General features: G+C 41.2%; 1 protein-coding gene across 1 annotated transcript in view; it reads left to right on the top strand.

Moving 5' to 3' along the window:
• LOC122540179 (dynein axonemal heavy chain 8-like) overlaps positions 1 to 18,767 on the top strand; it is a 1,258,818-nt gene that overhangs the window by 735,398 nt on the left and 504,653 nt on the right. The window lies entirely within an intron of this gene.

Genomic DNA, 18,767 nt, shown 5'->3' with positions numbered 1-18,767 from the left:
AAATACCTAAATATAAGAAACCCTCCAGGGACCAACGAAAGGGAAAATGGGATCCGTCCACTAAGTGGGGTATCATAGCAAGGCCACCCATTGGCATAGCCTCCGATTTTGAGAAATTAATTTTATAGCCTGAGAATGCGCTAAATGTATTAATAACTTGGATTAAGCGAGGTACGGACATCAGAGGATTACTGAGGAATAGAAGAACATCATCTGCATAAAGGGTAATTTTATGTTTACCTGTACCAATCCTCGGGGCCGTTATATTAGGATCAGCCCATATAGCTTCTGCTAGTGGTTCAATTATTAGCGTAAATAACAATGGTGAGAGAGGACATCCCTGACGGCAGCCCCTACCCACACTGAAGCTATCCGAGCCTAATCCATTGGTAACCACAACTGCTTTGGGATCACTATACAATGTTGAGACCCATTTGGTAAACACCTGTCCAATGCCAAAACTTTCCAATGTGTAAAACAAATATGACCATTCAACCCTATCAAATGCCTTTTCCGCGTCTAATGAAACTACTACTCCTGGTATCTTTCCCTGATGGCAGGCTTGAATCATATTCAAAACCCTTCTAATATTATTGGATGATCTATGGCCCTTAATAAACCCCGTCTGATCCTCCTTTATGATATGTGGCAGTACCCTTTCTAGTCTCAATGCTAACGTTTTAGAAAGGATTTTAAAATCTACATTTAGCAAGGATATTGGTCTGTATGATGTACAATCTTCTGGATCCTTTCCTTTTTTAAAGATAAGAGAGATATTTGCCTCTTTCATCGAAGGCGGGAGACAGCCCTGACTATATGCATACTTATACATGTCCATAAGTGGACCAGCCAATATTTCTATAATTCTTTATAGAATTCAGCTTGAAAACCATCTGGGCCCGATGCCTTACCACTCTGAAGTTGCCTGATTGCGTCAAGTATTTCTTGGACTGTTAGGGGAGCATTTAAGACCGATACCTGTTCCGGAGTTAGGCCCGGAAAGGTCAAATTTTTAAAAAATGACTGCATCCTCCTAGTCCTGTCTTCACAATCCTGCGATTTATATAAATCAGAATAAAATTTTCTAAAGATTGCATTCATCTTTTTATGATCATGAGTCAAAATACCCATACTTTCCTTGATAGACGTGATAATTTGAGGGGCCTTTTTTTTCTTTGCAAGAAATGCTAAGTATCTATCCGGTTTGTCGCCAAATTCATATAACCTTTGTTTTGCAAATAAAATTTCCCTCTTAGCCGTTTGGGTAAGCGTAGTGTTTAGAGCTTTCCTAAGGGCCGTAATCCTTTGCAATTTAATATAGAAGGTCTATCAGCGTATGCAGTTTCAGCTGCTTTTAAGCGTGCTTTGAGCAGATGCTATTGTTCTCCCTTTGATTTTTTCTGGGTCGCTGAGTAGGAGATGATCAAACCTTGTGCATAAGCTTTGATGGTCTCCCACATCATTGATGGGTTGCTAGCCGTACCTGAATTAATTTCTAAAAAAGTTTTAAATTCTTGAGAGAAGTACTTTACAAATTCACCGTCTTTCATTAGGAAGGGGTCCATACGCCAATGCAGAGGGGATGTCCCATTGTTCCTCACCTTGGTTTCCATATATACAGCAGCATGGTCGGAAATTACTTCCTATTTTATAGGATGATATGGAATTTTAAAAAATCGAGGGGGCAAAAAACACATCAATTCTGGTATGACATTTATGTGGATTGGAGTAGAAAGAAAAATCTCTGCCCTGTGGATGAAGACATCGCCATACATCTACTAATCCTAATTCTTTGTTCAGATCCACCAATTGTCTAGATCTGGGAGATACTCCTGCAGTACTCTTGGGAATCCTATCTATTTCCGGATCCATAATACAATTAAAGTCTCCCCCTATATTTGTATGACGGGCACCAAGAGCCATCAATTTTGAGAAGACTTCCGTTATAAATTTAAAGGGGTGTGCCGGGGTGCAGTACAAATTTAAAATCCCATATTCCTCTCCATTTATAAGGGCTTTAATCAGAATATATCTTCCAGATTCTTCTTTTGTCTGATTTAGGATTTTGAAAGGGAAATTCTTCCGAACAAGAATAACAACTCCCCTACTTTTTGAGTTAAAAGAAGAAAAAAAGGCCTGATCAAATCCACCCTGTCGTAATTTCAAGTGTTCTTTATCTGACAGATGTATCTCCTGTAAGAGAGCTGTATCAACTCTTACTTATTTAAGATTTGATAATATTTTCTTCCTTTTGACTAGCGAATTACTCCCCTTGACTTTCCAGGTGCACCACTTAACTGACTGATCAACCATAATCATCCAGGCAAATCCGAGACCCCTCGGGAGGGGAAACCCTATCCAAAACATCCCGAGCATAGAGCATATAAAATTCACAAAAATAAAGGCTCTCTAATACACTCACAACAATATAATAAAAAACTATTTCTAAATAATAAAAAAAATATAAAATGTATTTAAATGGAGATTTTCCCCCTTGTTCCCAGGGGGTATCACTTCCTTTCCAAAGGTCCATCGTATCCTCTCCCAACCAATGCCCCAGGGAAAACAACCCTGCTCCTAGAGACAGAGGTAAAATAGATTAAGGTAACCACCTCCCCCCACCAACATTAACTAACCCCCCCGACTTATATATATACATACATATATATATATATATATACACACACATATATATATACATAAACACATACATACATAGAATAATTTAAAAAAACAACCCCAAGGGGGGGAGAAAATCGTTAAATAGGGAACAAATAAATAAATCCCTCCCCCCACCCCCCAAGATAATATTAAACAGTAAGGTAAGAAAAAAGAAAAAGGGGGGGATATAAACCGGAGTGGAGGAAAGGCAAATCAACATCCATTGTCTCTTACAATTTATCTAAGAGAGTCCAAAAATTCCTTAGCCTTTTCTGGCGATCCGAAGTTATACACGGATCCTTCATGGTTAAAGCGTAGCGTCGCTGGGTAGCGTAAGAAGTACTGAATATTTAAGTCCCTTAAACACTTCTTCGCCTCATCGAATGCCTTCCTCTTTCGGACCACAGCTAGGGAAAAGTCCTGAAATAACATGATCTTGGATCCTTTATAGATCATGGCTTGGGAATCTTTTCCAAGATTTCTAGAGGCTTCTAGGAGTATCTGCCTCTCCCTATCGCTCTGCAGCTGGAACAGGACCGGGCGAGGGCGCTGGTTTGAGCCGAGCCCGTGTATTGTGACCCGGTAGGCCCATTCCACCCTTACTTGGCCTGATCCAGCTTCCAGATTTAAAAGCTGTGGCAGCCACGGCTTGAGGAACGCTGTAAGCACTGTTACCTCTCCCTCATCTTTGATGATTTGCATTGCCCTTCCCAGGCCTTGGACATAAATTATTCAATTGGAAACATGGGTGATTTACTGATCGGAGCAGATTACTGCAGATGCTGGAATCTGTGCTGAAAGCAAAAAATACTGGAGATCACAGTAAGTCAGGTAGCATCCATGAAGAGAAAGCAAGCTAACATTTTGAGTCTATATGACTCTCTGTATAAGTACTCTTCTGGCTATAAAAAAAGTTTCACCTCACCCAACAGCAGCATGTGATGATGACCCCTATGATGATTTGTGATCACTCTGGTGATGACCTGCTTTAGTTACAAAATTGAGTGGAAAAATACCCAGGGACTATTCTTCCAACTGTTCTGTCTCTTTAGGCTCAATTAGACATTCTGTAGTTATAGGCAACACAATAACTTTCACTCTTGCTAAATCATTCCCAAGGAATAAATCAACAGTACCACCACATAATTCCGTCACTGCCCGATCACCACTTACCAGACAATAAGTCATACTTACACTAGATATAATGCAATCAGGATATATTCTCCACCTATCCTTTATACCAAGGTTTTCTTTGAATTTCTGCAGGGAAATTTAAATCCTACTCCAACAAGAGAGTGTGAGTAATCCCAGCGTCCCTCAGTATAAAGTTACAACACCAGGTTGTAGTCCACAGGTTTATTTGGAAATACTGGCTTTTGGAGCACTGTTCCTCGATCAGGTAACTGGCTGATGAAGCTACCCATGGGGATGGCCGCAACCGGGACATTGGGTACAGGTGAGCCCACTGCACTATACATTCTCTCTCTCACACATACACACGCGCATGCGCATGTGCACACACACACACACAAACATACTCCTACAGACCCACACACTAATGCACATACCTCTCTCATACACAAGCTCTCTCTCATACGCTCACACATACATCCCCCACACCCACACCCCTTCACAGATTTATACTCCATTATACTCACACACATACACACACACACACTCTCTCACCTCACCCACCTCAACACACACAAACCCACATGATTACACACACTCAGTCTCTCCTGCATATACACACATATAGTTTGTGGGGTGAATTTGTATTTGCAGAATAAATTTCATTTTGCTCAAAAATCCATGTAAGATTCTGTAAATCCCACTTTAGACATGGATTCAGTCTGAACATTGGGACACAGACAGACTTTAACATCACACCTTCAATGCAGTGTCTGAGCTGAGATGGAGCCTATTGTTAAAGCTAACTTGAGAATGTAACTTTTAAAGAAGTTCTAGGATTTACATATGAGAAAACCGAAACTAACATGGTCATTCTAAAAGATGAAAGACTTAATAAACAATCCAGTTTTTTTCAATATATCAGTTCAGCACATCATATTACAGCATCACACTGTAATCTTTTGCTTTAAATTTTGTGTCGGATGATCTTCTACACCACAACCAGTGGGCGGCACGGTGGCACAGTGGTTAGCACTGCTGCCTCACAGCGCCTGAGACCCAGGTTCAATTCCCGCCTCAGGCGACTGACTGTGTGGAGTTTGCATGTTCTCCCTGTGTCTGCGTGGGTTTCCTCCGGGTGCTCCGGTTTCCTCCCACAGTCCAAAGATGTGCAGGTAAGGTGAATTGGTCATGCTAAATTGCCCATAGTGTTAGGTAAGGGGTATGGGTGGGTTGCGCTTCGGCGGGTCGGTGTGGACTTGTTGGGCCGAAGGGCCTGTTTCCACACTGTAATGTAAACTAAAACTAAACCACCTGATGAAGGAGCAGTGCTCCAAAAGCTAGTGCTTCCGAATAAACTCGTTGGACTATAAGCTGGAATTGTTTGATTTTTAACTTTGTCCACCCCAGTCCAACACTGGCACCTCCACTCCCTTAAGTATAGTTATGTTTCTGGATGTTTTCTTTGAAGAAGTAAATGAATTGACATCTCTTTAGATAAAAACCCTTCATACCTCTCATCTACCCAATGTACATCTTCTGCAGTGTTTATCTCTTGCTTTTGAGTTTCCTTTTCAGACTTTTTTTTATGAGCTCCAACAAGTTCATTGATTCTCCTCATAATTCCCAGCATTTTGAATGAATGTCACCCACTCTGATACAATAGAAATACCTTGGCTTCTGATTTCACTTCCACCCTCAGTGTTTTTTCCCTTAGACAGTGAGCTCCAAACACAAATCACTCTCTGGTTGATTTTTCTTTCTTATATCCCCTTTAAATCTCTCGCCCTTTCCCTTATATCTGTGCCCATGTCATTGACTGTTTCATTAAGGGAAATATTTCTTGTAATATAACCATCTGTGCCCTTCATGGTTTTGTAGATTATTTTGTAGTAAAGTTAAAGCAACTGAAGTTATAGTACATAAAATAACTTAAAAGTGTAAATAAAGGTATGGTAAGCCAGCTTGGCCAAGCAGTGTGCCTATCCTCTGACATGGAGAATTACAGACATTTCTCATAATCGAGATCAGCCCAACTGTAGGTAACGTCATTTACAGCTTAAACTTGAGCTAAGGATCTCAAACAGCAATTAGAATCATTAAGGTGCATTGTGTGACAGAGAACATTGTGGATAGCATGTTAAGAGAGTTGGTCACACCACAGGTTGAGGACAAGCAGGCACATGGGGAATGGCTGACCACAAGGCAATCCAAGGGATATATTCAGGTCGTGTAGGAGTCCATAGAAGCTCCACTCAAATTGTTTTTTTGGATATTAATGAGGGTAATGGATCCTTGCAGGAGTACAACAAGAGTCAAGACCATGCCAACACATGTGGCTCAGCTGTACAGGACAGGGAAGAAAAGGATCTGTCCGGATCCCATTTGGATGCATCACAGCATGGTATGGCAACTACTCTTCCCAAGACTGGTGTCATAGGACATCTGACCAAGCCCACGCAAAATTACAGAGAGTCATGATCGCAGCCTAGTCCATCATCCATCCATTGACTCCACCTTTACTTCCCGCTGCCTCAGGAAAGCAATCAACATAATCAAAGATCCTTTCCACTCCAGTTATACTCAGTTTCACCCTCTTCCATCAGGCAGAAGGTATGAAGGGTTGAATACACATGCAAATAGATTCAAGAACTCCCTGACTGGGAGATCTCAGTCAGGCCAATTTCGAAACAGCATCTCTAATACCATCACACTGAGTACGCACCCCCCCAGCCCCCCAGGGTTGTTTGCTCAGTGCACTGCTGTTCACCCTGCTAGCACATGACTGTGCAGTGATGCACAGGTTGAATCACATCATCAAGTTCACTGATGACACGACTGTAGTGGGTCTCATCAACAGGAATTACAAGTCAACATACAGAGAGGAGATGCAGTGGCTTAACAGACTGGTGCAGAGCCAACAACCTGTCTCTGAACTTGGACAAAATGAAAGAGATGGTTGTTGACTTCAGGATAGCATGGAGCAACTACACTCCGCTGGAAATCGATAGCTCCCCCTTGGTGATCGTGAAGAGCATCAAATTTCTTGGTGTCCACCTGGCAGAGAATCTCACCTGTTCCTCAACATCAGCTTTATTTTCTGCATAGACCAAGGAAAGCCCACCTTCCACCCCTCATTCTCACCACATTCCACAGAGGGTTCATTGAGAGTACCCAGAGCTGGTGCATCACTGTTTGGTTCAAGAATTGCACCATCTTGGATCATTAGACCCTACAATGGATCATGAGAACAGCTGAGAAGATCATTGGGGCCTCTCCTCCCTCCATTACAGACATTTACACCGCACACTGTATCTGAAAGGCTAAGAGCATTGTGGAAGACCCGACACACCCCTTACTCAAACTCTTCTCCCTCCTGCCATCTGGCAGAAGACCAGTATTTGGTCTCTCACAGCCAGACTATGCGACAGTTTCCTCCCCCAAACCATCAGGCTCCTTAACATTGAATGGTTGGATTATTTTCCATCTGAAATTCTTTGCACGACTTTGAATTGCTGCTAGAACAATATCTATAAATTATCTTTTTCTTAATTACACTGTAATTTGCGTGTTTTGTAATTCTTATGCACTTTATGCTGCCCTGTGTATGATCATGTAGTTTGTGCTGTCCATGTAGTACCTTGGTCCTGTAGGAGCGCTGTCTCATTTTTTACTGTATTAGTTGTATATGGTAGAAATGACAAATATAAACTACGCTTACCCTGTATTATCAGAATTTTGAAAGGACCTCTCATATGTAAATTCTGATCTCTCCCTGCACCTTTTCTTTTGTGGAATTAACACTGTTTTCTGCACAATGTTCTGCTACCCTGATGCACTTTGTATGGTACAATCTGCCTCCATTGCACACAACACAACACTTTTCATTATATCTCGGTACATGCAACAACAATGAATCAATCATTTAATCAAAGATGAAGATGAAGAAGATAATGAAGAAGAAGAATGGAAGGGCAGTCCGGGTGGGATTCTTTAGTGAGCAAACACTCATTTGTGCTGTTGCCACCATAATTCCAAAATGGTGTGTTGCCTCCCTCATGCTAGGGTCAATGATGTCACAGAGTGGCTGTAAAACATTCTTTTGAGAGATGGCAAACAGCCAGATCATGGTCTATCTTTGTACTAATGACATTGGCAGGAAGGGGAATGGGGTCCTGCAATCAAATTTAGCAAGCAGGATTGGTAATGTAGTAATCTCTGGATGACACCCAGTGTCACATGCAAGTGAATACAGACATAGGAAGATAAGATAGATAAATGTGTGTTGGAAAGATAGTGAAGAAGGGAGGGCTTTGGATTCCTGCAACAGACTCTGGGGAGGATGGCACGTCTATAACTTGGATGGGTTACATCGGAACAGAGCTGAGACTGAATTTGTTGCAGGCTTTGTTAGTGCAATTGCTGAAGGATGAAATTAACTCAGGTGTGATGTAGGAATGAGGAAAGAATGTTAAAAAGTAATAGTAGGGTACACAAAGTGGTGGGGTAAATAGTTGACACTAGGATAGGAAATAGTAAATTAATAGCTGAAATCAGAGAAACGGAGAAAGAATGAAGTCTACATGTATGTGAAAACATGGAATATAATTAATTGAAATAACAGCACAGAGGCCAATATCCCATCACTAAGTCACCCTTAATTTGCACGTGCATAGTATTCTGACCAGCTAGCCTAAAGCCAGTCCCCAGAGTAAAGAAGTTCTCTGAATTCCTATTTGTGTCTGTCAGCCAAAGCTCCCTGATTTTCCCAGGTTAGCATTGCTAATCAAGGATCTCATAGTCAATGCGATCCACCTGGCCCTTGTTCCAATTACTACATTATTAAAATTTAGGATTAGGATGTGTGTTGGTAATAGAGGTCTGGCTCAAGGAAGAGCAGATCCAGGTGTAAAATATTGTTGATTACAGTTTTTTCAGAAAAGAAAGGAAAGTAAATAAACAAAGAGGGGTGCCAATTTTTCATCATAGAGACCATTACTGTACTGGAGAAACAGGATCTTTCAGACTGTTCAAGGAACTAATATGGTTAGAACTAATCAATAAAGAGGATGCAATTACAATGCTTATTATAATCTATAGACTTCCAACTAGTGGGAAGAACAAATCTGCAAGGAAATTACAGGAAGGTGTAAATAACATAGAGTAATTCAAAGTTTGCATAAAGATTTGTAGCTCGGGTGCCGATATGTTTGCTGAGCTGGAAAGTTAATTTGCAGACGTTTCGTCCCCTGTCCAGCTACCATCTTCAGCTTTGGAGCCTTCTGTGAACTGCTGCTGTACTGAGTATTCTGGAATTTATTTGGTTCTGTCCTGCTGCCTCCGGTTGCCGATCCAGTTGTTCATTGTAGTAGCTGGTATATTGGGTCTAGGTCTATGTGTTTGTTGATTGAGTACATGGATGAGTGCCATGCTTTTAGAGTCACAGAGACATAGAGATGTACAGCACGGAAACAGACCCTTCGCTCCAAGTCGTCCATGCCAACCAGATATCTGAAACCAATCTAGTCCCATTTGCCAGCACTTGGTCCATATCCCTCTAAATCCTTCCTATTCATATACCCATCCAGATGTGTTTTAAATATTGTAATTGTATCAGCCTCCACATTTCCTCTGGCAACTCATTCCATACACACAACACCCTCTGTGTGAAAAAGTTGTCCTTTAGGTCCATTTTAAATTTTTCCCCTCTCACTTTAAACTTATGCCTTCTAGTTCATTATCTTCTGTTAATATCACTTATGTTATTTAACTATAACCTTTACAGATCATTCTACCATTAGATTAGTTGGATATTGTAACATATATAGGAAAAGAAAGTTGCAAGAGGACATTCAGATTCTCGAAATTCTCTGGCTATCCTCTGTTTAGCTTGTCCTGTGATCGTTGTGTTGTCTCAGTCAAATTTTTGGTCCTTATTATCTGTGTGTATGGCGACAAGGATAGCTGGCTGTGGTGTTTAGTAGCTAATTGTTGCTCATGGATGCGGATTACTACTTGTCTACTATTTGTCCTGTATAGTGTTTAATGCAGTCTTTGCATGGAATCTTGTCAATTGTTTTGCACATGTTGGGTATAGGGTCTTTTGTTCTGATGAGTTGTTGTTTGAGCGTGGGTGTCAGTTTATGGGCCATCATAATTCTCAGTGGTTGGAGAAGGCTGGCTTTTAGTTTCAAGATGGGTTTATATAACAGAGCATGGGTAGTGAGTTAGGTTGTGGCATGTCCTCATTACATTGTTTGTCTGTTAGGATGAAGTTGCAGGGATATCTGTTGGTGAAAACTCAGTGGAGGTGTTCTTCCTTTCTTTGTAGATCAGGAGTGCTGCCGTGTTTGGTAGCCCTTTGAACAGGGTCCTAATGCAGCTTCTCTTGTGTGTGATCAGGGGGTCACTGTTGTAGTTCAGAATCTGGTCCATATGTGTGGCTTTTCTGTACATTCTTGTTGTGCATTCATCATTCTGTGTTCTTTCCACCATCACATCCAGGAATGGGAGTTACATTAAGATCTTGTTCAAAATTGCTACAGCATACTGCAGCACTCCCGACCTACGAAGAGAAGAAGAACACCTCTATAGAGTCGTCACCAAGAATGAATATCCTCGCAACTTCATCCGTAGACGCCTAGCAGAGAAACAACGCGACAAGGGCATGCCACAACCCAACACAGTAGCCAGAATAAAATATCTTGGAACTAATAACCAGACTTCTACAACCACTCAGATTCATGACAACACATAAACCAAAAGCAACACTCTGACAATAATTCACTAGAACAAAATACCCTATAACCAACATTTGCAAGACTAATGTAATTTACAAGATTCCATGTAACAACTGCACAAAACACTATCTCGGACAAACAGGCAGACAATTAGTCATCCACGTTCACGAGAACCAACTAGCCACTAAACACTACGACTGGCTGTCTCTCGTAGCCATACACACAGATAACAGGGACCACAAATTCAACAGGAACAACACAACAATCACAGGATATGCTAAACAGAGGACAGCCAGATAATTATTAGAAGCATGGCACTCATTCACGGACTCCAACAACAAACACATAGACCTAGACCCAATATGCCGGCCACTACAACTTGCAGCCTGAACTGGCAACTGGAAGCAACAGAAATGGAACCAAATGATAACCAAATTTCTAGAAGAAAAAGTCCAGCAGCACTTCACAGAAGGCTCCAAAGCACTGAAGATGTCACCTAAATAGGGGATGAAATGTCTGCAAATCAACTTGCCAGCTTGACAAACATATTCACAACTATGGCAACATAGAGTAGTTGCAATGAGGGGCATTAATTGGCTGCAGATATACAGTGGTATTGGTAATCTAAGAGGCAATGAAGGGCAGGTATTCCGAGATTGTCTTCATGACAATTTACTGCCACGATATGTGTACACTCCAATATAAGTAATAGAAGCAGGAGCAGGCAATTCAGCCCCTTGAGCCTGATCCGCATCGTAATATGATAATGTCTTCTTGCAGTTTTTTTGGCCAGTCTTCTTACTAGCTTAACATTTCAGCAACCACTGTCTAGTGTCCAATGACAGACTTATAGACTTCCTGGAGGAATTTCTCTTAAATAATTCAAGACTTCTCTGTTGTTTTGTCCTTGACTGTTCTGGAGACTGTAAAGCTCACAGTGCCTCTGTGCTTAGTCTTTTTTTTCCTGAATGAATATCACACTGCTTAGTCTTCTTGGTGGTTCTGATTTTGTTTTACTGGAGTCCTGTTGCTGGGCAATAGAAACTCCTATCGTTTAGCCTTTTTGTCCCCGTTTAGCCTTTTTTGATGGTCTAATACAATAACTCAAAGCTTTTTTGAAATCTCCACCTTAAGAAATATTTTTCTATCTGGATGCACGGCATTCAGATGTTCTGCAAACATTGAATGAATTGCAACCCTTCTAAATCTAAGGGTAAGAATTTTACATAATTTCAGGCATTATCAGCTTCCTGACATTAATTAATAGGCACAGTATCTGCCAATCATCTGAAGCTTGTACATTCCATGTACTGCCCATACTAAAGCAGTTTTTCATTTATAATCCAGTTTATAAGCTAAAACCTTACTGGAGAATTTTATCAATCATGGCATGATTTCTCATAAATCCTAAAACTGAAGGATCTTCTGCTGCTATTTGAATTGCTACAATATTCAGATTCTAGGAACACAGGAACACAAGTAGGCCATTTATAGAAAAGATTCTCATCATACTGCTCAATTCCTCATTGGCAAATTTTCCTCCATTGTTCTTGAAGAATTCAGTCCTATCCTATCCCTATTTCCATTACTTTAAATTGATAGTTTTTTTTTTGTCTTTATTGCAAATTACATTGACAGACCAAATCTGGTTGGTATAACGATAACTGATTGGTATAACGATAAAATGTAGAAAAATAATATTTTTATCTCTACCCCATACTTTGAAATTCATCACTGCATTCCATTAAAACCTCTCGCCAGTTGAAGATTTACGACAGGATGCAATGGCATTCCCTGTACATTTTATTTAAAATTACATTGTTCTTAATATTCTTAATGGATGGAATGCATTCCTTAATTAGTACCCCTCCGGCCTTTAACAGAATCTTTGAGTTGTGAAAGTATGAATGTGCAAGGTGTGACTGTAGCTTGGAAATAATTTTCTTCTTTTCCATCCTTTTGTCCAAATGCCATCAATACCTCTTTTACATTCTGCTCTGAAATGATAGGCCTTGTTAAATGAGTGCAGTAATGTCTCAACTGTGTAAATTACTAATCTACAGATTCCCAGAACATTCACTTTGTATGACTTTATGCCAACTTTATTTTGACCTTTTTCATTGAAGACTTACTTAATAGTACAGTCTGGATAGTTACTGGATAATAGATCCATACTTATGAAATTATACACTTTTGCTCTTTTCCTACTCTTTTTCATGATTTCAAATAGTTATCAGCACCAAGGTGAGATCAGATAGAATTGTCATGTTCTTTTATCTTGCTTTGTTATTGAAGAAATTTATGTAACACTTTAACCAGACTGTTTCTACACAGCGCCAACTTACACCCACTACCTGGAATTGCAAAATTAAACGTGTAAGTTACAAGGACATTTATTACAAGACTGAGGTTTCTTTGTGGAACTACATATAAAACAGAGAACAATACAGCACAGAACAGGTCCTTTGGCCCTTGATGTTGCGTTGACCTGTGAACTAATCTAAGCCCATCACCCTGCACTACCCCATTATCATCCATATGCTTTTCCAAGGACTGTTTAAATGCCTGTAATGTGGCTGAATTAACTATATTGGCAAGCAGAGCATTCCACGTCCTTACCACTCTCTGAGTAAAGAACCATGCCTCTAACATCTGTCTTAAATCTATCACCCCTCAATTTGCAGCAATGCCCCCTCTTACAAGCAGATGTCATCATTCTAGGAAAAAGACTCTCACTGTCCACCCTATCTAATCCTCTGATCATCTTGTATGTCTCTATTAAATTGCCTCTTAGCTTTCTTCTCTCCAGCGAGAACAGACTCAAGTCTCTCAGCATTTCCTCACAAGACCTTCACTTCAGACCAGGCAGCATCCTGGTAATTCTCCTCTGCACCTTTCCCAATGCTTCCATATCCTTCCTGTAATGGGGTGACCAGAAATGTATACATTACTCCAAGTGAGGCCGCACTAGCGTTTTGTACAGTTGCAGCGTTACATCATGGCTCCAGAATTCAATTCCTCTACCAATAAAACCTAATACACCATATGCCTTCTTAACAGCACTATCAACCTGGTGGCAACTTTTAGGGATCTATGTACATGGACTCCAAGATCTCTCTGCTCAAGCACACTACCAAGAATCTTTACATTGACCCAGTATTTTGCCTTCTTGTTATTCTTCCCAAAGTGAATCACCTCACATTAATCTGCATTGAACTCTATGCCATCTTTCAGCACAGTTTTGCAGTTTATCAAAGTCTCCCTGCAACCTGCAACATTCTTCATCAACTTTTGTACCATCTGCAAACTTACTAACCAATCTACTTATGCCTGCGTCCAAGTTATTAAATCACTTACAATCTCATGCCTCTGCATTTTCTGCTGTAGCCTACCATGTGGAACCTTATCAAAGGCTTTGCTGAAGTCCATGTACACCACATCAACTGCCCTACCCTCATCCACATGCTTGGTCAACTTCTCAAAAAGCTCAATGAGGTTTGTGAGACATGACCTGCCCTTGACAAATCCATGTTGACTATTTCCAACCAATTTGTTGCTTGCTAGATGATTATAAATCCTATCTCTTATAATCCTTTCCAAAACCTTTCCTACAACAGATGTAAGGCTTACTCGTCTAAAATTACCTGGGTTATCTCTACTGCCCTTCTTAAACTAGGGCACAACATTTGCAATCCTCCAGTCCTCAAGTACTAAACCTGTAGACAATGACGACTCAAAGATCTAGGCCAAAGGCTCAGCCATCTCCTTCCTAGCTGCCCAGAGAATTCTCAGAAATCTCCCATCTGGCCCAGAGGACTTATCCACTTTCATACCTTCTAGAATTGATAACACCTTCTCCTTACTAACCTCAATCCTTTCAAGTTTAATAGCCCATATCGCAGTCTTCTCCTCTACAATATTCTCCTTTTCCTGAGTGAAAACAGAGAGAAATATTCATTTAGCACCTCTCCGATCTCCACAGGGTCCACACACAACTTCCCACTTCTGTCTTTGACATGCCCTATTCCTACCCTTGTCATCCTTTTATTCCTCACATACCTATAGAAAGCTTTAGGGTTCTCCTTTACTCTACCTGCTAAAGACTGCTCATGACCCCTCCCTGCTCTTCTTAACTCTCTCTTTAAAGCTTTCCTAGCTACTCTGTAACTCTCCATTGCCTCATCTGAACCATCTCGCCTCAATGTCACATAAGCCTTCCTCTTCCGCTTAACAAGAGATGCAATTTCTTTAGTAAAACATGGTTCCCTTACCTCATCGCTTCCTCCCTGCCTGACAGGGACATACCTTTCAAAGATATGCAATATCTGTTCCTTAAACCAGCTCCACATTTTGATTGTCCCCATCCCCTGCATTTTGCTGCCCCATTCTATGCCTCCTAAGTCTTGCCGAATTGCATTATAATTGCCCTTCCCCAAATTATAACTCTTGCATGTACCTATCTCTTTCTATTGTTAAACTAAAGGTAACCAAATTATGGTCACTCTATCCAAAGTTCTCACCTATCACTAAATCAAACACCTGGCCTGGTTCATAACTGAGTACCAGATCCAATTTGACCTCCCCTCTTGTCAGCCCTTCGATATACTCTGTCAGGAAACCCTCCTGCACACATTGGTCAAAAACTCATCCATCCAACATACTAGAGTTATAGCATTTCCAGTCAATGTTGGGGATGTTAAAATCCCTCATAATGACCACCCTGTTCCTTTCACTCTGTCCAGAATCGATTTGCCAATCCTCTCCTCCATATCCCTGAAACTTTGTGGAGGCCTATAAATAACTCCCTGCAGTGTGACCTCCCCTCTTCTATTTCTAACCTCAGCCCATAGGTCCTCATCAAATGTTCTTTCCGCCACTGTTATACCGTCCTGAACAAAACCACACCTCCCTCTCTTTTACCACCTTCCCTGACCTTAATGAAAGATTTAAACCCTGGAACCTGCAAAATCCATTCCTGACCTTGCTCCATCCATGTCTCAGTAATGGCCACAGCATCGAAGTCCCAGGTATCTATCCATGCTGCAAGCTCACCTACCTTATTCCAGATACTCCTGGCGTTGAAGTAGACACACTTCAAACCAGCTTGCTGTCTGCCAGCACATTCCTGTGACTGTGAAATCCTGTCCATGTCCTCCCTACTCTCATCCACCTCTGTACTGGGAATTACAACGCAGGTTCCCACTTCCCCCAGCTGAGCTAGTTTAAACCCACCTAAATAGCACTAGCAAATTTCCGACTCAGTGGTTCAAGTGAAGACTGTCCTGTTTATAGATGTCTCACCTTCCCCAGAATGAGCCCCAAATATCTATAAACCTGAAACCCTCCCTCCTGCACCATCCCTACAGCCACGTGTTCAGCTGATATCTCTCCCCGTTCTTTGCCTCGCTATCACATGGCATGGGTAACAATCCAGGGATAACAACTCTATTTGTTCTCGCTCTCAGCCTCCACCCTAGCTCCCTGAAATCCTGTCTTACATCCCTATCCCTCTTTTTACCTATGTCGTTGGTACCAATGTGGACCACGACTTGGGGCTAGTCGGTCTCTCCTTTCAGGACCCCAAAGACATGATTCGAGATATCACGGACCCTGGCACTTGGGAGGCAACACACCAACTGTGAGTCTCTTTCATTCCCAACAAACCTTCTATCTGACCCTCTCACTATTGAGTTCCCAATGACTAACACTCTTGTCCTTCCCTCCCTTCCCTTCTGTGCAACAGGGACAGACTCTGTGCCGGAGACCTCCACCCCAATGCATGCCTGTGGTAAGTTGTTCCCCCCCACCCCATCAACAGTATCCACAATGGTATGCTTGTTTTTCAGGAGAACAACCACAGCGGATCCTGCACTTACTGTTTTTTTCTCCTTTCTAACAGCTACCCAACTTCCTCCATACCTAAGAGTAACTGCTGTCCTGTAACTCTTATCTATCACAGACTCAGCCTCCCGAATGATCCAAGGTTCATCCAGCTCCCACTCCAGTTCCCTAACGCAGTCTTGGAGGAGCAAGAGTTGGGTGCACTTCCTGCAGATGTACTTGGATGGACACTAATGGCATCCCTCACTTCAAACATCATGCAGGAGGAACATTCCTTTCCCTGCATTGCCATCCCTGCTAGTCTCCTTATCAGAAAGTTAAAAAAAAAGAGAAGCTTACCTGATGTGTCCCTGGTGTATAAGGTTAGAGAAGATGGATGGATGGGAGACCCTGCAAGGGTAGGGTCTCGGGTTTAGAAAACACTCATTTATATAGCTGAGGGGGATAAAAAAAGTCCCTCCTTTCCCAGAAACCTCTGCTTTCCAAGGTGCTGCTGCCGCTGACACTTGAAGTAAGCTTTTGAAGTTTTAAGTCAGTGACTCACCTTTCCCGACAGGCCCCTGTCCAAGCTCCCGCTCTTCCTGCTGCTGGCAACTGAAATATCTTTTAATCTGGCATTACTAGAAATGAAAATGCTAAAATTATAAAAGTTATGATAAGTGGACACTTGGAAAATGATGGTTGGGTTTGACATCATCAACACAGAGAACATTTTTTACAATACCATCCAACAGAACATATGAAAAAGAAAATGGGTGGATCTCATGTATTTGGATTTTCAAAGGCTTTCATTGAGGCTATGCACAGGAGATAAGTAAGCAAAATTAGAGCACGTGAGCTTGAATATAAAACACTAGTATGGGTTAAGAATGTGTTAATGGACTGAAAACAGTAACAAATGGGTCATTCTCAGATTGGTAGGCTATGAGTAGTTGAATACTGTACAGTCAGTGTTTGAGCTCCATCTATTCACAATCTATATCAATGATTTTGATGTGGGGACCAATGAAATATTTCCAAAATTGCTGATGTAGAAAGCTACATTGTGAGGAGACTTCAAAGAGTTGCAGACAAGCTAAGTAAATAAAGAACATAGCAGATGAAGTATTAAATAATTTTTTAAAATGTGAAGTTCATAGATTCAATGAGTCATGCAGCATGGAAACAGACCCTTTGGCTGAACATGACCACACCAACCAGATTTCCCGAACTGAAGTAGTCACATTTGCCAGCATTTGTCCCATATTACTCAAAATCTTTCCTATCCACGTACCTGTCTAAATTAATTTTAGGTATTGTGATTGTTCTTGCCTTTACTACTTCCTCTGGCAGCTTGTTCAATATACACACCACCCTCTTCACGAAAAACTTGCCCATCAGGTTATGGCTATTCAGCATATCTATGCCTCTCATGATTTTATAAACCGATATAAAATCACCCCTCAGCCTCCCACAGTGCAGGAAAGGAAGGTTTCAGCCTATTCAGTCTCTCTTCGTAACTCAAGTTCTCCAGTCTCATTAATATCCTAATAAATATCTTTGCATCATTTCCAGTCTTATAACATCCTTCCTGTAATATTGCAATCAGAGATGTTTGCAATACTCTAAATATGGCCTCACCAATGTTTTATACAGCTGCAACAATGACAGCCTGTCCTCAGTGCTCTTTCAACATCTTGATAGGAAAAAAGCAAATATGGAATATTCTTTACATAGTGAAAGATTGGGAAGTTTTGCCCTCCAAATGGACCTGGTGTCTTTTTTTTCTAAAATCACTAAAAAGCAATTAGAAAGCTAAATGATCTGTTGGTCTTTATTGTGAGAGGGTTTAAATAAAGATGTATTTTTCTTGCAAATGAATGCAACTTTGATGAGAACACATTTGGTGTATTATGTAGGTTTGATTGACAGGTTGAAGAGCATAACCAGGGCCCACATATAGATTGAGGGAAGACACACTTTCCTCATTCCTGAAGAAGGGCTCATGCCCGAAACGTCGATTCTCCTGCTCCTTGGATGCTGCCTGACCTGCTGCACTTTTCCAGCATCACATTTTCAGCACTGATCTCCAGCATCTGCAGTCCTCACTTTCCCCCCACATATAGATTCCATGTTTAATTCCTATGGATTTAGTTCAATGGATTGCACCTTCCAAATCTATAACCACCACCATCTAGAAGGACAAGGGCAGCAGATACATGGGAACCAACATCTGCAAGTTCCCTTCCAAGACACTCACTATCCTGACTTGGAAATCTATCACTTTTCTTCAACTGTCTCTCAATCCAAGTTCTGGAACTCCCTCCTTGCTTTGTTAGTCTACCTAAACCAAATGCATTGTAATATTTCAAGAAGGCAGTTTCACCACCATCCTCTCAAGGGCAGTTGGGGATA

The sequence above is a fragment of the Chiloscyllium plagiosum genome, unplaced genomic scaffold (genome assembly GCF_037043375.1).
Source record: "Chiloscyllium plagiosum isolate Xiang-an unplaced genomic scaffold, Cpla_swu_hap1 HiC_scaffold_3, whole genome shotgun sequence".
Classification (NCBI taxonomy): Eukaryota; Metazoa; Chordata; class Chondrichthyes; order Orectolobiformes; family Hemiscylliidae; genus Chiloscyllium; species Chiloscyllium plagiosum.
This window is presented reverse-complemented; position numbering and strand designations above follow the sequence as displayed.